Genomic DNA, 18343 nt, shown 5'->3' with positions numbered 1-18343 from the left:
GTTGTCCCCCCACCCCCTTACTAAAAGTCTTTTACCTAAGTCAGATGACCATTTCTTGGACATGATGTTGACAGGGTTAAGTACTGTTGGAATAGATAACTACTGAGACTTATTTGAACTTTGAGATTCTGTGATATTTTGAGCCAAGGGTCACCTCCTTGATATGATGACTCAAGAGTAAGACTTGAGGAGAAGACACATAGCTAGTAAGTGTCTCTGACTGTATTTGAATTCAGGAAGATGAGTCTTCCTAACTCAAGGCGCAGTGCTTTATCCACTGTGCCACCTATTTGTACTATTACAAAGCTGTTGTTTGTTGCTATTCAGCCATCTCAGTCATGTCCAACTCTTTGTAACCCCATTTGGGGTTTTCTTGGCAAAAACACTAGAATGGTTTGCCATTCCCTTTTCCATCTCTTTTTACACATAAGGAAACTGAGGAAACAGGGTTAAGTGACTCACCCTGAATCACACAGCTAGTAAGTGCCTAAGGCTGGATTTGGACTCATGAAGATGAATCTTTCTGACTTTAGGCCTGACACTCTATCCACTGGACAACCTTGCTGCCCTTTGTTTTAGAGTAGAAGAAACTGAGACCTAAAAAAAATTGAACTGACTTGCTCAAATTCCTATAGGTAATAAATGAGAGGCAGGATTCAAACTCTAGACCTTTGATTTAGAATGCTGCACTTTTCTCTTTACATATGACTCCTTTCATAGAGCACCTGTTTTTGTTCAATAATAGAATTGCCTCCAAAATTAGAGAAAAAAATTTCTACATTTCTCTACTTACTTCTTTCTAGTTATTATTATTCTTGGAAATGGACTAGTAGACACAATATATTCACCATTCTATCATTGTCCTGCTCCCTTCCAAAATGAACCTCTTATACACTCTTTTCAGAAGGCATAATGTGCCTGATTAGGCTGATGAAGTATTATGGCAATTCCTCTTCCCTGTTATTAAATCCCAGTCACCTTTTCTCAACCTTCCCCCAATTTGCTAGCTTATTGGATGTCACAATCAGACAAAACAGTAAGGGATATCTTATCTTGGAATGCTCTTCATTCTCCTTTTTGACAAGTCAAATCAGCTAGTCAACTTGATAAGTCCCCTTTACTTTTGTTTCAGAAATGCTAGAAACACTCTTTGAGGAGACTAACTCTCAAATATCCTTCTACTTTTTGACCAATAGAGTTTCACTGTCTATATCTTTTAAAACAGTGATATTTTTTTCCTCAAGTTTCTATTATGTTGCTGTGTCTTTATTAGTTCATAGATAATTTATGTATTTTCCATGTACAAGTGCCTTGAGGGTAAGATAAATAAATGTACTTTGATGCTAAAATTTGAAAAATTGTTTGAAATTTAAAACAAACCAAAGCACATTAGGTGTTCAAAATTAAAATGATTTTTTTTCTGGGCTATTCTTTCATGGGACAAAATGAAAACTGTGTGAGAGAGGGAAGTTTCTTCTTAAATATTCTATTTCACTGCTATTGTCTAACCCCTTAGATTCATTGTCTGATATTACTATTGAAATTCCTGTAAAGTTCATGGATATCTTAGATAAGAAACATTTAGAATCCTAAAATGAATGTATTGGACTGGATGACATCAATATTACCTACCAGACCTAATTCTTATAATCCTATAAATATTGTAGTCCTTAGACTAGGTAGTTACAAAGCTATAATTAGAGCTATTTCAGCTTTTTCAGTTGAGAGGGAAAGGCATGTTCTAGTGGTCACCATGCTGAGAGATTGTTGTAACAGGCAGGGATAGGTAGTTATCCTTGCCTGGGCAGGGTGGTAAAGAGAAGTTGGGCCTTTTGAAAAGGACACAATGGCTATGGGACCCTGATGGTGACAGACCAGGTAAAATGGTTCTGACTAGCACAAGAAAACTGGTAGGCAAAGAGTGGGAGGAATTGTGTTCCCCAGTATGTTGCTATTCTAAGGAAAAATCCTGTTTATCTCATGCTAGTTATGGCTTTGGATTTAGGTATAAGATTTTTGAGCTACCAAGTACTTTGAAGTTTTAAGATGAATACCAAAAGACATATGCCAACTTTCTTAGGATATAATTGCCTCATCTCAGAAATGTCAACTCTGCTTGAAATCTCTAAGATATTACCCAACTTTATCTCTCATTCTTGATAAGGGTTGGAACTGGATTTGAATATATGAGTGAAATGCAAATGAAGGTCATTTCTGGTTTTTCTAGTAAGTGTCAAAGCTTAGGAGATTTGGCTAAAGTAAAAAAAAAAAGGCTCCTTACAGTGACATCTACAATGACATTTTAAAAAGAAACTTAAAAATGTTGACTTTCTCAGTCCATTAGTAGATAAACATGGTTATATGCCCACCTAGAAAATACACTTTTGTGATTCATAATTTATATAATTTACATTTTTACATTATATTTTTATATTACATTTACAAATTTACATAATTTACAATTGGCTACTACTACTACTACTACTACTACTACTACTAATCAGTTGACTTTACATCCCTTTTTAATGTCTGAGAATGCCAGTTAATAGAGTATAGTGGGAGAAGTAAGGGAATAAATATTTACATAGTGCTACTATATGCCAAGCACTGTATTATAATATTAAAAGTGAAATGCAAAACCACCCATGGCTATACAAAGAAAAACTATAGGCTGAAGATCATGGGTAGTTTTACATTTCACTTTTATTTATTTAAGTAGGGCTACCAGGGTTAAGTGACTGCCAGGGGTCACACAGCTAGCAAGTGTCAGATCTGAGGTCGCATTTGAACTCATATCCCCCTGACTCCAGAGTTGATGCTCTATCCACTGTACCACCTAGCTGCCCCTGCATTTCACTTTTAATAGTTGGTGTTTTTCTTTTCTCTTCTGTTCTCTTATTTCCTTCTTTCCCTTCTCCCTTCATATTCTCTTCTGCTCCCCTCTCCTCTCTTTTCTTTTTTTCTTTCCTTCTTTTCTTTTCCCCTCCCTCCTTCCTGCCTTCCTTCCTTCCACTATGTCAATTTCGAGCATGTGGCAGTAGTTTTAAAATCTCAGAGAATTTTGCTGGCACCAGAAAATCTTAATTCAGTGACCTGCAAGTAAAGCGACTAATTATTCATTAGAAGACATGAGTTTTTGAGATAAATGTGTTTATATAGGCAGGTTAAAAGACCTCAGTTGAAGCTAACTGAAAATAACCAAAAAAAAAGAGTTTGACAAACTCATTACTTTAGCATTTTAATGACTATATTAATACTTTGAACCACTGCTTGTGTTTTGTTGCATTAATAACATTTTAATTGTGTAAAATGTGTTGATACTTAATGTAACAACAGAGAGCTCCCCTTAACAGTTACCTTTTCTCCTGAGAAAGCCTTATTCATGAGCCTTGACTTTCTTTTTGTACACTCTTCCCTTGAAGTCCCCTCAGTAGAGTGAGAAATTAATTTAGTTTTTCCCAGGTTCCCTTTTGGGAATCAGATTCGACTTTTAGATTTTATCACATTTGCATAGTTGATACAAGTCTCTTTTACAAAGACAGTCATCAGTGATCATTTTCAGTGGTGTTCTGACCGTTACTAAATTACAAAAATAAATGACATGTAGGTAATCCTAAGAGTAAGCTGTTTTCTATCACAAAATTTTTAACAAATATTTATTTTAAACAAATGTCATGTGACAGTTATGAGCGAGTGTGTACATACACAGATATGCATGTGAGAAGAAAGGAGAAAATGGGAGAGGGGGAGGGAGAAAAAGTCAGAAATAGAGAGGAAGAGGAAGAGAGGGAGGGGGATGGGGAAAGTAAGGGAAAGAGGGAGAAAGGAAAGGGGAAAGGGAGTGACTGAACCTATAGTTTCTTTGGCATAGAGAAATTCAGATCAAGAAACTCTCTGTAAGGATGCAAATCAGCACATTCTTTGTCTCTACAACCTAAAGTCTTGGAAGAGTTGCCTGAGAATTCAAGTTATTCACACAGGGTTATATAGCTAGTTATTTGTTATAGGACTTGAACTCAAGTCTTCCTGAATCTTGACTCTGAGGCTAACACTTCATCAAAAAGGACATGCAGTCTCAAAATATACATATACACATGTACATATGCACAAATACATGTAAATGCACATAGGTACCACAATGCTGGCACATATGTTCATATGTGCAGGTACATGAATTTTCATGTGCACACAAGTGAGTATATCGTGTTTGCAGGGGTGCAATGACAATAAATTTAAATGTGCACACATAAGCACATACATTTGTGTTTCTTTTTTTTGTATATATAATGTGCATATATGCATTTATAATGAATATATTTGTGTAGAGTATATATTTTAACCAGGACTTTTAAAAGTTACATAGTATCAGTGCAATGTGGTGCCGCTCTATTGGTTGTGTATGGGAAAGAGCCAAGTTGTCCTTAATCACAGAAAGAAACTGCCCCAGAAATACACTGAGGAACCATCTGTTTGAGCTGGGCTATTGTGCTATGCTAATGAATGGTTTCCAGCTGTTCTGTTTGCTGATCCTTTAAATTACTGTACTTTAGTATAAACAGTGAAAACATTCCAAGACAGAAATTCCCAGAGTTACTCCTTAAAATCAAAAGCTGACTATGATGACTGAGCATTTTTACCTCTGACAGTTTCAATACTATTCTACAGTAAGGAGAATTTTTGTTTTAGTTGAAATCGAGTCTCCTAAAGTCAGTCAGCTAGTCAATAAACATATATTATATATGCACCTACTCTATGCCAATGGAAAACACTAAAGAGGAGTTCATGAGGGTAAATCAGACTAAAATGATGAGGTTCCCCAGTCCTTTTTTACTTTTCTTTCTAATAGTACTCTTTTTTTTCTCCTTTGTCCGTTGTTTTGTTATTTTCGTTCCTGGTTTCATATGTACTGTACCTTTACCCATCCAATCTAGAAAAAAAAAAAAGAAGAAAAAGAAAAAAAGCAATGTACTAGAAATGAACAATGTTGGCATTCCATGTACCAGCCTAGCTCTGATGGAAAAATTTACTATGAATAAGCTGGCAACATTTTGCTCAATTCTTTGACCGTGGCAACTTATGAAGTAAAGAAAACACAAAATGGCCCTCACTCCTTTTCAGCTCCCTTCCACATGTAGAACGTTTATGGTGGCAGCATGATAGATAAGGATAGAAAGGATTTCTAAGGATCACCCAGTTTTGTTTTGTTTTGTTTTTTCCCCTATTTAAAACATCGACTCGATTGTCATTAGTCTGAATGGGAGATCTTTGGCCAATAACCAACAAACAAATATATTACAGAAGAAACTGAATGATATCAATCTTGACATTCTTTTTTCAAATGAAATCATATGACAAAAAGAACTTGCCACTAATTAGATGAACGGATTTTCTTGGGAGAAATAAATAATGAAACTGACAGAAGTGGTGTCTTTGTACGCTCATCATTTCATGGGACACTTTTTTTTTCCTTTGCAGTGCTTATGTTGAGCATTGCAAATCAAAAGAAAATAACAACATGAAGAAAAGTAGCTTTTATTTTACTTTTTTCAGATGTGTATATGAATTTGTGTCTCTCTGTGTGTCTGTGTGTGTGGATAGAGTTGACTGGGAGACCCTGAGTCAGTTATTCAGACAATACACATTTTTCAAGTGCCTACTATGTGACAGGAATAGTTCTAAGTTCTGAGAATATTATAAAAGGCAAAAGATAGGCCCTACTCTTAAAGTGTTCTTAGTCTAATGGGGGAGACAACATGCAAATAACTACATACGAACAAGACATACATACAATAAATTTAAGCTAATCAACACAGGGAAAGTACCAGCATTAAAGGTTAGTAGTAAAGGCTTCTCTTAGTAGAGGATTTTTAGCTGTAATTTTAAAGAAGTCAGGAAAGCCAGCTAGAGATAAAGAGATAGAGAATTCTGGAGAAAGCCAATGAAAATACCAGTAGTCTGAAGATGGAGTGTCTTATGGAACGAAAAAAGGAAGCCAGTCTCAGTGCACAGATTACATGATGGTGAGTTATGTGTAAGAACTAAAAGTAGAGGTGTGTGCAAGTTATGAAAGACTCTGAATGCCAAAGACAAAACTTTATATTTGATCTCAGGGGTGATAGGCAGTCATGGAAGTTTACTGAGTAGGAACTGATAGGTTAGAGCTATGCTAGGCTTTCAGAATATCACTTGGACAATTGAGTAGAGGATGGAGTAGAGTGGGAAGAGACTTGTGGCAGGGAAACCAATCAATATCAGACTGAGTTTAAGATGTCTAGAGGACATATAGTTAAAAATGTCCAAGAGGCTATTTTAGTTTCTCAATGCACTTCATAAAATTACAGGACTTTTATAACGTTAGTACTTTCATTTGTAAGATTAAAGGCAAAGAACAGACACTGAAGTCTCAAGCTGTACTACTTTCAGATTTTGAGTGAACCATTTGAATCTTCCTAAGATGTCTATCATTAGATAGAAGCACGTGATAATTGACTGTAAGGTTCGGCCATGCCCCTTGTAACATAGATATAATGAAAACTGGTCCCACTTTACATTAGGAAATTCTGGGGAAAGAATTCCCTTATACTTCTCATTTCACCTCTTAGAAAATGGAGAAAAGAAGGGGAAGGAGATTCCTCCCTTATCTACATCAGATAGCAATGATGTTTTCCAGCAGAAGTATAAGGCAGTCATCAATGAAACAGAATACGACATCTTATGCTGATACTCTGCTGCTCAAGAGATACCAGGCCCCAGAACCAAGACTCCTCTAGGCTCTAGGGTATCAATACTTTCTGGGAAAACATATCAGTGGCCTAGGCCAGAATTTTATCTGATTCTGCTAAGTGAAGATATTTGTGTAAATGTTTTCTATGATGCTTCGCAGATCAAACAACCTATAAATTTGTGTTTTTCACTGATTTTCCTTAAGCTACATTTTTTAAATTTAGTTTTTATTTGTTCATAAAAATTCATATATTATGATAACTATGTTATCCGTATCTCTGAGTTTGAGTCCCCTATCTGCAATTATTATAAGGGAGATGGCAAATTTTGAAACAAAAATCATGTTTATTTTTAAAATAGAAAGTAAAGACAACTCAAAGGAAAAAGATCTTTTGCAGTTAATGAAGAAAATAGTCCTAAATGATTTGAATAACTGGTCTTAAACTATTCTTGTGATTGTGATTTTATAATCATACAATTCTGCTCTTTTTCATTCTAACAAAATAATTTTTTCCTAGCATCTAAGCAAACCTATAATTGAACAATTGTTTATTATATTTAGGCTACATTGGTGAGGTATATTTGATTTTATCAGGCATGAATATAATGTCGCCAAAGTGTATTTTTACAGCATTTAATGAAATACATGCTTAATTCAAATTAAGTGAGTAGATATAACCTCTAAATAATGCTTCCAATTTACATGAAAGATACAATCCTTTGTTTGGTTTGGGCAAAAATCCTTCCAAAAAACAAAATTATGGATACTTTCCAAAAGCCTATAAAGTGGAATATATTAATAATCCATTTGGCAGAGTAAGACGAAGATTTCTGTGTTCTACTATGTCCAGTGCTTCCCTTCCTTGGCTCTCCTAATTTCAAGGAAGAGGTTTAGATGGGAACTGGTTAATAATTCAGGGAGGCAGACAGAGGTATATTGGAGAGAAAGCAAGGAAGTGATGCATTTTAACGGATCGGAGAAAGCACAAGCTTCAAAACAAGCTGTAGAATGGAAACTATAAATAAGAAATAAAAATGATAGTTGGACCTTGAATTTCCCCTTTCAAAACTGAATAAATCAGGATTTACAAAAAGAGAGGCTCAAGCTAGGATGTATTCTTATACTAGAAATTAACTGAGGCAAGGAAAAGCCAGGCAGGTCTTCCTACTTCCAAATACTTTATGCAGAGAGAGGATTGATGCCAGTGAAATCTCATTCAAGACAAGGGCAGAGTGAAAGACAGGCCAAGAATAGCGCTGAGCTTCTTCATCAAAGCAGCAAGTTGAGTTGGAAGAGGCAAGTTTAAAGTTTGGGGAGGCAGGTAATGTAATAAAGACATAGTCAATGAAACAAAATAAGGAAAAACCAGATAGACAGATAGACGTAAATAGACAGACAGAGAGACAGACAGATAGATAGATAGATAGATAGATAGATAGATAGATAGATAGATAGATAGATAGAGGATCAAGGGAAGGGAAAAATCAAGGGAAGAGATAACTATTAGTATTTATCTCAGTTTGAAGGGCCCCTTTTTCTTCCTGCCAGGCTAACTTGGTAGTGGACTATGAGATAGAGCCCCAGCAGAAAAGTCCTTTCCACCCTTAAGGGGACAGGTAGACATAAAAAGGAAGGAGTGATGTGGGGTCTCTTTTGTGAAGAATGTGTGAACTGGAGCCAAGATGGCTGAGTGAAAAGGTAGTCGCTCTCACTCTCCCCTATCAACCTCTGAAAACCCAGAAAATATCACCCCAGAAAAAAAACCGTGGAACACCTGAACTAGAAGAAAGACAGGGAGCAGCAGTGCAGCAGCCCAGCAAACAGGTCTCCCAGTGCCTCAGCAAAAATAAGGGAGGCAGAGCTATAAGGGGCCCCAGGCAGATAAACACCCTGCAGCACCCATCTAAAAGGAGCTGAAGACAGCTAAAGGAAAGGAAAAGCAGGCAACCTAGAATTGCCTGAAAGTTCCAGCCTTGATGATTCCAGCCCAACACGAGGTAAGCTGCCAGAAACCTACAGCCTCCAATTGCCAGCATAAGAGGTCCCAGCACAAAAAGGCAGTGACCAAGACCTAGGCTCCCAAAAAAAGAAGCTTGGGTCAGTACCCTCTGTTCTCCAGCAGGAGAGCTCAATCTCTTTAAAGGCCAGGGAATAAAGGAACACCATGAGTAAAAAGAAATGTACCATAGATTCATATTATGAGAAGAGTGAAGATCAAGAGAGAAATTCTGAAGAGGACAACATTACCAACAAACCAACATCTGCAACAACAAAAGGAAATATGAACTCGTGTGAAGCCCAAAAAGCCTTCTTAGAAGAGCTCAAGAAGGATTTTAATAGTCAAATGAGAGAGGTAGAAGAGTCCTTCAAAAATACAATTGGCCAACTGGAAAAAAAAATACACTGAAGAAAACAAGTCCCTAAAAAACACAATTGGCCAATTGAAGAAGGAAGGACAAAAACTAACAGGAGAAAACAATCTGTTAAAAATCAGAATTGGACAAATGGAAACTAATGTCTCTATGAGAGAGCAAGAATCAGTCAAACAGAAACAAGAAAATGAAAAAATAGATGAAAATGTAAAATACCTCATCAGTAAAAAAACCGACCTAGAAAATGGACTCACGAGAGACAATTTAAAAATTATTGGGCTATCTGAAAATCATGATAAAAAAAAGAGCCTGGACAGTATCTTTCAGGAAATCATAAAGGAAAACTGCCCAGAAGTCGTAGAACCAGAAGAGAAAATAATCATAGAAAGAATCCACCGATCACCACCTGAAAGGGACTCCAAATCACTCCTTCCTTTTTATGTCTACCTGTCCCTTTAAGGGTGGAAAGGGCTTTTCTGCTGGGGCTCTATCTCATAGTCCACTACCACGTTAGCCTGGCAGGAAGAAAAAGGGGCCCTTCAAACTGAGATAAATACTAATAGTTATCTCTTCCCTTGACTTTTCCCTTCCCTTGATCCTCTGTCTATCTATCTATCTATCTATCTATCTATCTATCTATCTATCTGTCTGTCTGTCTGTCTGTCTGTCTGTCTATCTATTTATGTCTATCTATCTATCTATCTGGTTTTTCCTTATTTTGTTTCATTGACTATGTCTTTATTACATTACCTGCCTCCCCCAACATTAAACTTGCCTCTTCCAACTCAACTTGCTGCTTTGATGAGGAAGCTCAGCACTATTCTTGACCTGTCTTTCACTCTGCCCTTGGCTTGAATGAGATTCCACGGGCATCAATCCTCTCTCTGCGTGAAGTACTTGGAAGTAGGAAGACCTGCCTGGCTTTTCCTTGCCTCAGTTAATTTCTAGTATAAGAATACGTCCTAGGAGTATAATAGCAAAATTTCAAAATTACCAGATGAAAGAGAAAGTTCTGCAAGGAGCCAGAAAGAAACAACTTAAATATCATGGAACCACAGTCAGGATTACACAGGACCTTGCAGCTTCTACATTAAAAGACCACAGGGCATGGAACATGATATTCCATAAGGCAAAGGAGCTTGGAATGCAGCCAATGATCAATTACCCAGCAAAAATGAGCATCATTTTTCAAGGGAGGAGGTGGATATTCAACGAAATAGAAGACTTCCAAACTTTCCTGATAAAAAGACCAGAGCTCAACAAAAAATTTTATCTTCAAGTACAGGGCTCAAGAAGGACTTAAAAAGGTAAAGGAGACAGAAGGATACAATATATTGTTACTAAGGGAGGGTGCTGTTTAAACCGTTACAAGGGAATATAAGGCTTGCAACCCTGGAGAACTGTATTGTTATTACACCTTGGTAAAGGAGTATACATAAAGAGGGTGGATATTAGTTGACTTTGATGTAATGATAAAAAAAATCTAATCAAGTGGGTTAAATGGATCCAAATAAATGGATCAATATAATCTTAGAAAATGTACTGAGAAAGGAGGAGGCAGACAAGGGTAAATTACATTACAGGAAAAGACACAAAATCCTATTACAGCAGAGGGAAAGAAGGGGGGGGAGCATTGTTTGAACCTTACTCTCATCAGATTTGGCTCAAGAAGGGCATAATATAATCAGTTAGGTATAGAAATCTAACTTGCCCTATAGGCAGTAGGAGGGAAAAGGGGAAAGAAAAGGAGGGGGAAAGAAAAGGGAGGGGGAAAGAAGGGAAAGAAGGAGGGAAGAAGCAGTAAGACTAAAGGGGAAGAAAAGGGAAAGGGATAATAAAAGGGGGAAGGGACTGAAGGAGGAGGTGGTCAAAAGCAAAACACTAGTGAAGGGGAAAGGAAAAAGGAGAAAGAAAAGCATAAATGGGGGAAAGGATGGAGAAAAAGACACAGATAGTAATCATAACTGTGAATGTGAATGGGATGAACTCTCCCATAAAATGGAAACAGGATTGCAGAATGGATTAAAAACCATAATCCTACAATATGTTGTTTACAGGAAACACATTTGAAAAAGAGTGACACATACAGGGTAAAGGTAAAAGGCTGGAGCAGAATATATTATGTGTCAGCTGAAGTAAAAAAGCAGGGGTAGCAATCCTGATCTCAGACAAAGCAAAAGCAAAAATAGATCTAATCAAAAGATAAGGAAGGAAACTACATCCTGCTAAAAGGCACCATAGACAATGAAGTAATATCATTACTAAACATATATGCACCAAATGGTATAGCATCCAGATTCTTACAGGAGAAGTTCAGGGAGTTACAGGAAGAAATAGACAGCAAAACTATACTAGTGGGGGACCTGAACCTCCCCCTCTGCACTAGATAAGTCTAACCACAAAATAAACAAGAAAGAAGTTAAGGAGGTGAATAGAACATTAGAAAAGTTAGGTATGATAGACCTCTGGAGAAAACTGAATGGGGATAGAAAGGAATATACTTTTTTCTCGCAGTACATGGCACATACACAAAAATTGACCATGTACTAGGGCATAAAAACCTCATAATCCAATGCAGAAAGGCAGAAATATTAAATGCATCCTTTTCAGATCATGACGCAATAAAAATTATATGTAATAAAGGGCCATGGAAAGACTAAAAAATAATTGGAAACTAAATAATCTAATCCTAAAAAATGATTGGGTCAAACAACAAATCATAGAAACAATCAATAACTTCATTCAAGAGAATGACAATAATGAGACAACATACCAAAACCTATGGGATGCAGCAAAGCAGTTCTTAGGGGAAGTTTTATATCTCTAAATGCTTACATAAATAAAATAGAAAAAGAGGATTAATGAATTGGGCATACAACTAAAAAAACTAGAAAAAGAACAAATTAAAAATCCTCAACTAAACACCAAATTAGAAATATTGAAAACCAAAGGAAAAATTAAGAAAATTGAAATTAAGAAAACTATTGAACTAATAAATAAAACTAAGAGCTGGTTTTATGAAAAAAAAATAAATAGATAAATCTTTGGTTAATTTAATTAAAAAAAAGAAAGAAGAAAACCAAATTACTAGTATCAAGAATGAAAAGGGTGAAGCTACCACCAAGGAAGAGGAAATTAAAACAAATAATTAGGAATTATTTTGCCCAACTATATGCCAACAAATTTGACAATCTTAGTGAAATGGATACATATTTACAAAAATATAAATTGCCCAGATTAACCGAAGAGGAAGTAAAATACTTAAATAACCCCATCTCAGAAAAAGAAATTGAACAAGCCATTGATGAACTTCCTAGGAAAAAGTCTCCAGGGCCAGATGGATTTACATGCAATTCTTTCAAACATTTAAAGAACAGTTAATTCCAATACTATATAGACTATTTGGGAAAATAGGTGAAGAAGGAGTCTTACCAAATTCTTTTTATGATACAAATATGGTGTTGATACCTAAACCAGGAAGAGTCAAAATAGAGAAAGAAAATTATAGACCAATTTCTCTAATGAATATAGATGCAAAAATTTTAAACAAAATACTAGCAAGTAGATTGCAGCAACTTATCACAAGAATAATACACTATGACCAGGTAGGATTTATACCAGGAATGCAGGGTTGGTTCAATATTAGGAAAACTATCAGCATCATTGAGCATATCAACAACAAAACCAACAGAAACCACATGATCATCTCAATAGATGCAGAAAAAGCTTTTGATAAAATACAACACCCATTCCTATTAAAAACACTAGAAAGCATAGGTATAAATGGAGTCTTCCTTAAAATAATAAATAGCATATATCTAAAACCTTCAGCAAGCATTATATGTAATGGGGACAGGCTAGAAGCATTTCCAGTAAGATCAGGGGTGAAACAAGGATGTCCGTTATCACCACTGTTATTCCATATTGTACTGGAAACCTTAGCTTTAGCAATAAGAGAAGAAAAAGAAATTGAAGGCATTAGAATAGGCAAAGAAGAAACAAAGCTATCACTCTTTGCAGATGACATGATGATATACTTAGAGAATCCTAGAGAATCAAGTAAAAAACTACTTGAAATAATAAACAACTTTAGCAAAGTTGCAGGCTATAAAATAAACCCACATAAATCATCAGCATTTCTATATATTACCAACAAAGCCCAAAGAGATAGAAAGAGAAATCCCATTTAAACTTACTGTAGACATTATAAAATATTTAGGAGTCTACCTCCTGAAACAAACCCAGGAACTCTATGAACACAATTACAAAACACTTTTCACACAAATAAAATCAGATCTAAATAATTGGAAAAACATCAGTTGCTCATGGGTAGGCAGAGCTAATATAATAAAAATGACAATCCTACCTAAGCTAATTTACTTATTCAGTGCCATACCAATCAAACTACCAAAAATTATTTTATAGAGTTAGAAAAAATAATAACAAGATTCATTTGGAAAAACAAAAGGTCCAGAATATCAAAGGAACTAATGAAAAGAAATGCAGGGGAAGGTGGCCTAGCAATTCCAGATCTTAAATTGTATTATAAAGCAGCAATCATCAAAACTGCTTGGTACTGGCTAAGAAATAGGGAGGTGGATCAGTGGAATAGGTTAAATATGCAAGACACAGTAGTCAATGACTATAGTAATCTATTATTTGATAAACCCAAAGACCCCAGCTTCTGGGATAAGAACCCACTCTTTGAAAAAAACTGCTGGGAAAACTGGAAAAGAGTATGGCAGAAACTAGGCATAGACCCAAATCTCACACCATATACCAAAATAAAGTCAAAATGGGTTCATGACTTAGATATAAAGGCTGATACCATAAGTAAACTGGGAGAACAAGGAATAGTTTACCTATCAGATCTATGGAGAACAGAAGAATTCATGACCAAACAGGAGATAGAGAACATTATGAAAAGCAAAATGGATAATTTTGATTACATTAAATTGAAAAGTTTTTGCACAAACAAAGCCAATGCAACTAAGATTAGAAGGAAGGTAGAAAATTGGGAAAGAATTTTTACAACCAGTCTCTCTGATAAAGGCCTCATTTCTAAAATATATAGAGAATTAAGACAAATTTATAAGAACACAAGCCATTCCCCAATTGATAAATGGTCAAAGGATATGAACAGACAGTTCTCAGATGAAGAAATTAAAGCCATCTATAGTCATATGAAAAAATGCTCTAAATCATTATTGATTAGAGAAATGCAAATCAAAACAACTCTGAGGTACCACATCACACCTATCAGATTGGCCAACATGACAAAACAGGAAAATGATAAATGTTGGAGAGATGTGGGAAAATTGGAACAATACATTGTTGGTGGAGTTGTGAAATGATCCAACCATTTTGGAGAACAATTTGGAACTATGCCCAAAGGGCTACAAAAATGTGCATACCCTTTGATCCAGCAATAGCACTTCTAGGGCTATATCCCAAAGAGATCAAACAAATGGGAAAAGGACCCACATGTACAAAAATATTCATAGCAGCTCTTTTTGTGGTGGCAAAGAATTGGAAATTGAGAGGATGCCCATCAATTGGGGAATGGCTGAGCAAGTTGTGGTATATGAATGTAATGGAATACTATTGTGCTATAAGAAATGATGAACAGGCTGACTTCAGAAAAACCTGGAAAGACTTGTATGATCTGATGCTGAGTGAAGTGAGCAGAACCAAGAGGACTTTGTACACAATAACAGCCACGTTATGCAATGACTAAGATTGTTAAACTGAACCCTTCTCAGCATTATGAGGATCTAAGACTTCTCCAGAGGCCTCGGGATGGAAAATGCTGTCCACATCCAAAGAAAGAACTATGGAAGTCGAATCACTATTAGTTATTTTACCTTCTGTTGAGTTTTGTTTCATCTTTCTGATGGTTCCTCCTATTGGTTTTAATTTTTACTTACAACTTCACTAATGTGAAAATATGTTTAATGGGTATGTAAATGTAAAACCTACATCAAATTGTGCGCCATCTTGGGGAGGGTGGGGAGGAGGAAGATGGAGAAAAATTTTCAACTCAAAAGCATATGGAAGTGATTGTTGATTAATCAAAATAAATTAATAAAATTTTAAAAAATAAATTTAAAAAAACGTGTGAATTGTACTCTATAAAGCAATGTTAGTCCTCAAAGCACACAGAAAGCTCTGGGCACTACTTCCTCTATTTCAAATTCAGTCACTTAAACCTCTGAGATCTTATTTGGGGGTGGGGGAAGGGGATAGGAAGAAAGTAACAGTGGAGAGATCACTGTATCTGGATTGCACTTTCATTAAAAGCATTTTTCCTAACTATGTGCATGACTTCAGTTTCATGTTCCTCATCTATAAAATGAGAGAGTTAGATTGGAGAGCCTCTGAATTCCATTCTAGCTTTAGTTCCATGTTCCTATGAATCTGCTATACTCTCTGAAGCTTAATTTCATCATCTGTAAAATCATATCTTGTACTAGATGATTGCTTAGGTCTCTTTCAATTCCCAATTCACAATTATGCTTTCATAATTTTATTTGATAGTTGATGACAAGTGTCTAAGGGAAATTCTATTCCTCCAGGGTCCTTAAATCTAAATTATTGATTGAGATGGATTTATGGAAAGGCCTATAATCAATAATCAATGTAAAAATTGTTTGTGAAAATGTTTTCTGAATTCAAAATCATGTTTGGACATTCTGATTTTTTAAGCAAGGGATTGTCTATATTACCCAAGTCTAGAGCAGTCTCTGTGATGAGCAAACACAGCTACTAACAACCCGTTTTCTAACTAAAATTCAGTAGTCCCTACATCTCTGATTTGAAAGAGTTAATGCACTCTCTTATCTAATGTTAGTTGAGTCACCTGGGCACTGGAGAGAATCTGACTCAAGGAGTCCTATAATATAAAATGATCGTGGGTCAAACTCTGTTGATTTTCAAAATTAAATATAAGAGGCTGAGGTTTTAGCCATTATTACCCCCAAAGCTTCAGTGTCTGGCTTTTTTCCCCCAGAGTTTGAGCAACAAAATGTCTTACACAGAAGTCTGTTAGAGGTTCTGTTCAGAAGAGATAAAAGGAGAGAGGCTTGTCAGTCAGTGACAGGCAGCTGTCTAAAGGAAATACGCAGCATTATAGACATTAGAAGCCTGTGGAATGTTGGTGCTTTCAAACCAAAGATTTCAGCGTGTCCTCTAATAATTTGGTAGGTAGGCAGTCAACATCATTCTTGATATGTGCCTTGCTTCAAATGTGGATATATTCTGGACAGGACTGATTTTTTTTTTGAACAAAGTAAAATTTGCTAGCACAGGGAACACCAAGGTAATTAACTCAAATTGTAACTAAGTCCATCCTCTTTTACTAACTTGTCCTTATATTCTCACAATGGACGTGCTCCACAGAACAATTTCAGCATACTTCCAAGGTGCCAGGTAGAGTATTTGCAAGGGAGGGGCAAAGGAAACTAGCCTTGACCTTGTAACCTAAATATCCCTGGGCCTTGCAATCCACCCAGTACCTTTAATACATACAATCCTTAGATGAACTTTCTTTAATGTGTATACACACACACACACACACACACACACACACACCACACACGCATATTTCCTTCAATTAGAATGTGAGTTCTTTGACAGTGAGAATAGTCTCATCATTCTATTGACATCCTCAGCACTTCACAAAGCAGTCCTGGGCACAGAGTAAAGACTTAGTTTTTTACTCATTGATTTACCCATTGATTCATTAATTCATTTACCTCTAAATTTACAAACAGTTCAGAGGACCACAAAGACCCTAATCAAAGGCCCACTTACACTATTGAATAATGTAAACTTGTTAAATGTTAACAACCACTGGACACTGTGGTAAGTACATTCACTATCTCTATTCACAATTATAAATCTAACACTTTTCTTCAATTATAGAAAATAGAGCTTCATGAAGCTTACCGTAGAATCATCAAATATCAAAAAACACTCATTAATCCACTGATCATTAATTGGTCAGGCATTTTTCATGTCCCCTAATGTCACCTTTGTTTGTTTCTTTGTTTTCTTTGTCTCCCTAGTACTCAAGACTGTGTCTGGCACATGGAAAGTTCTTAATAAATGCTTGATTGACTAATTCATGATGTTTTATTTGAAGTAGAAGAGTCTGTACCTTTAAGAATAGCTCTGGTGGATGCAAGAATTTTGTATCCTGGAGTAGACTATGAACAGGTTGTCTCTGGTACACAAAATCCTGTGCAATTTTTAATATAAAATGGTGGCACAGTTGGTTCAACTCAAGCTGAGGGGCTCTGGTTCAACAAAAACTTTGTCATTATAAAAGAAGCAGAATTGCATAGTGGCTAGAACACTGGGTTTAGAGATAGGAGGACCTAGGCTCAAATCCTATTTCTGATACTTACTACCTGTATATCCCCGAACAAGTCTGTTAACCATCTGTAGGCCCCAGTATCATCATCTGTAAAAGAAGAATGTTAGAGACATTTCTCAAGTTTGCTTATAATTCTAAAGCTGTGAATCTACTATGAATCTGTGGATCTAATATGTGAATCTATTTCAGAATACACACAAATCTGTCCTATTACTGTCAATTACTGATCTATAATGTCACCCAAGGTTCTACCTGGCATAGGCGATAAAATCCTTGACTTGGATCAGGAAGACCTGGATTTAAATCCATAGTCCAGTACTTATTAGCTTTATGCCCTGGGGAGATCATTTAACCTACCTAAGTCTCAGTTGGCTTGCCTATAAAATGGAGATAACAATAACTGTAATATTCATACAAAATGGATTTTGAAAATTGAAAGAGACTAAGAGTGTAATGTGCTTTTCAAAATTTAAAATACTATGTGAATATTAGTTCTTATTATTTTCCAAAATGTAACATGGTCAAGGAACTGGCCTAAGCAAAATAATAAAGTAATTAAGGTCTGTCTTTAACATTTCTGTCCTTTAAATGTTCGTTCCCTCTTCAGTAGTCCCTTGTCCTTTTCCTCCATTCACTTTCTCTCACCATACTTCCAAAGTACTATCCTCCATCAGAGATTCCATCATGTTAGGTCCACCTGATCCAACTGTTCACAGCTTATCACTGCTATAATTATTATATATTGCATATAATCTTATATGTGTAGAATATTATATTATGTATTTTTTAACATATATCATTTCCTCTGATCCTCACAATATCTCGTGAAGATAGTAGAGCAATTTTTATTATTGCTATTTTGCAGATGGG

The sequence above is a fragment of the Phascolarctos cinereus genome, unplaced genomic scaffold, assembly GCF_003287225.1.
Source record: "Phascolarctos cinereus isolate Bilbo 61053 unplaced genomic scaffold, phaCin_HiC Scaffold_5;HRSCAF=322, whole genome shotgun sequence".
NCBI classification, from domain to species: Eukaryota; Metazoa; Chordata; class Mammalia; order Diprotodontia; family Phascolarctidae; genus Phascolarctos; species Phascolarctos cinereus.
This window is presented reverse-complemented; position numbering follows the sequence as displayed.